Consider the following 3,445-nt stretch of genomic DNA (forward strand, 5'->3'; position numbering starts at 1 on the left):
GGGCTCTCATCAAATTCAGCATCCCAAGTTAGGGAAAAGACATTTACACATAATAAGTTTATCCCCAGGGTGGCAGCTGTGGACTTCTATTAATAGACAGAAGAATCAGGAGACTGTATAACTTAAATCTACGGAAGCGACTAAGTTGTGCCTCTTGAAGTTTTGAAATCATTGTCAAAACAACCACGTAACTAGGGTTCAGTGTGTCCAATCAGGGTCACAAATAAGAATATAGGAAGCCTCCTGGCTTCAAACTATTGGTAGACTATGTCAGTGCAACCAAAAAGGTTGCAGATGGCTTTAAGACCCTTCTAGCTGTCATGATAAAGAATTCGAGGGACTATGAGGCTGAGCCTAGGATGGCTGCAACTCTTCAGCAGTTTCCTCCAATATCTGGAGCTCAAATTGCTGTCTCTGTCCAGGACCTTTTCCACCTTCATAGTCTGTCAGGCCAAGCCTGGACTCTACACCAACACTTCCAGTCCAGCTGGGAGACTAGGTCTACATAAATAAAATCAGGAGAAAGAACTGTCTTCAGTCTGGGTAGATTGTGTCCTGGGAAGTACTTGACCATGTTTGTGCAGGTGGGCCCTGCAGCCCTGTGGACACCAAGGCACAACCACATGAAAACTACCATGAAAATGCAGTGAGCCTAACTCTTTTGAAAATTGCAGCTGCTTCATAAGCCCCTGAAAGCCTAGAAGAGGTCTTTAATCTTCACCACCTTCCTCACGGTTCTCTTACGGTGATGGTGAGCAATTATGTAATTGTGGTCTAAGGGATATATAGGTATACATGCACCCACAGAGGGAGTGATGAAGTAAACCAGTCTCTCCCAAGAAAAATATCTTTATCTCACATATCCTAAAAGTTAAAAACTTTTGGACTGCGATTTCCTTTCTTTTCAAAGGCATTTTTTATGTTTACTGATACTTTTCCTGTTTACAAAATATGAACTTGGATCACTTTTCAAATTTACATACCATAAATTTGTTTATCTGACAGTTCATGGGCTTAGCTCCCTCTGTGGATCACAAAACAATTTCAGGAAAGGCAGAGACGAGGTCTGGGGAGTTGGTCCTATTTAGAAAAGAAAACCAGCTTCCTCATTCTTCTTTCAGGCAGACTCCTTTTGGTAAACAGTAAAAGTCGTATTTCAAAAAAATCTGAATCTGTGGTCTTATATGACAATGAAAGTCACATTTTGAACTGGCAATTTAAGGGAAACCTTAGATTGTATAATGATTGGGAGCCCTTATTTTAAGTTTTGCAAAAACCAATATAATTGATTCATTTAGTGAAATTTTATTAAATTAACAGTAATAAAATTTGTATGAGATTGAAAGCATGGACAGGGTGGGAAATAAAGGTGACTGACCTGTCCCTCTGGGGACCTGGGAGTCTCTGCAAAGGTTTTATTTGTGTGTGTTGGTGGAGTGAGTGCTTGAGGCCAGTTCCACCGAAGGACAGACCCAGCTCCCATTCCCTAGGCCCAGAGAAATGGGACACCTCTCTGCTCTGAAATGTTGATGAGCTATGGAGGGGAGAAGGACAGGGGAGCAGATGGAATTCCTGGACAATTGTTCCGGCTGTCACCAGAGAGGACAGGCAGGAGGGAGCACTGGATAATTTACAGAGGAACAGATGCTGAGGCTCCTCCGGAACCATCTGGCCAAGAGAGGCCTGGGCTCAGGGAGGATGTTGTCTTTAGATCTGAGTAAACTCCTCGGCCTCCAGCCCACCCCATTTCCTCTACCTGAACTATAGCTTTCCCAGGAGAACTCTGCTCCCTGAAGACCCACCTCCCGAGTTCCACCTGGCTCTCATTCCACTCCTTTCTTTTCTGAGGAGAGGTTAAAAATACTCCAGAATAGAAAGTGTTTTACAGGCCCAATAAAACATTTTCTATTTTGTAGTATTTTTAACCTCTCTTCCCCACCTCTATATTCCAAACTTCCTCTATCACTCATCTCCATGCCATTTATTAGTTCAATAAACATTTATTGAACACCTACTATGCTAGGAATTGTTTTAGACACTGGGGCCAAGTGACAAGTGAGAAAAAGTCCCACACCTGCAGAGTTAGCATTATAGTGGGAGATAGTCAATAAACAAAGAAATATTTAATATGTCAGATATCAGTAAGTTCTATGAAAGAGAAAATTAAGGCAGGGTAAAGAAGAGTGGCTGAGGATGCTGTTTAGATCGAGTGGTCAGGGAAGGCTTCTCAGATGGTGACATATAAGCAGAGACATGCATGGGAGTGAATATCTGGAGGAAGAACATTCCAGGGTCAGGGAACAACAAACCTAAAAGCCCTGAGGCAGAAGTAGACTTAGTGCCTTAGAGGATGCCATGCTATTTATCCATTAAGCATTTACTGTATGCCAGGTACCTGCAGGGGAATGGGGAATATGAAGATGAAATCAGACATAGTTTTCGCCTTGAAGGAGCGTCAGCTTAGTGAGGGATACAGCATGTAAACGAGTAAGTGTAGCACAGGCTAGCAACAATGAAGTTGTATGCAAGTGCAAAAGGAGCACCAAATCCAGTCTGGGGGATTGGAAATGGATTTCTGGAGGAGGTGACAATTTGAGCTGAGGGCTGGAGGAGTAGGAATTGATAATGCAAGGGGAGAGGAGGGCTTGGGCATTTAAGACCTGAATACACAGGGCAATTAGGAATCTGAAGTCCGGAGGAGAGGTGGAAAATTAGGCTGGTGAATGTGGAAGAGGCTGGTTATGCGGATCTCTGCAGGACAATCAGAAGCTGCTTTTATCCTTTGGATGATGCGGAACCACTGCTAAGACTCTCCCACCAAATTTTTGTGCTGTTTTGTCCATTTTTTTTTTTTTTTAAATACCAGAATCTTTCCCCATCCTTCCCGCTATTGCACTACTCCCACTCCTTCCTTCTCCAGCGGCGGGGCCTCCAAAGGCGGCTCTTTGGAGATCCCGATCTTTCCGCTTAAAACGGTGCCCGGCCCGAGGCCACGCCCATCGCCACGCCCCCGGTGACGCACTGCGCCCAGTGCGTGGGGATTCCCAAAGCTGTGGCCACTCCCGGCCTGCCCCGCGAGAAGATGGCGGCTTGAAGGCAGCGGGTCGCGGAAGAAAGTTTGTTGTGGGATTGGAGTAGTTGGGCCGAGAGTCTGGAGTTCAGGGGAGGGTCGTGGGAACACTAGCATGGAGTAGGGCGGAGGAGGGACTAGCGCGGGAGCTAAGAAGAGGAAATGGAATGGTGGAAGGTTGGAGGCAGAGAGAAAAAAAAAGAGGGAGATTGGGTAGGAAGAGAGGATCCAATGGCAGCCCTGGGGGAGGGGTCCAGGGCGGAGGAGCCCGAAGTAGGTGTGCAGTCACCAATTGGAGGGGAATTTTTAACCGGAGAGTAAAGAAACCTGGAGCTTGTGGCCGAGGTCCGACTGTACCAGGCCGGTGGGAGAGGA

The sequence above is a fragment of the Miniopterus natalensis genome, chromosome 5 (genome assembly GCF_054644295.1).
Source record: "Miniopterus natalensis isolate mMinNat1 chromosome 5, mMinNat1.hap1, whole genome shotgun sequence".
NCBI lineage: Eukaryota > Metazoa > Chordata > Mammalia > Chiroptera > Miniopteridae > Miniopterus > Miniopterus natalensis.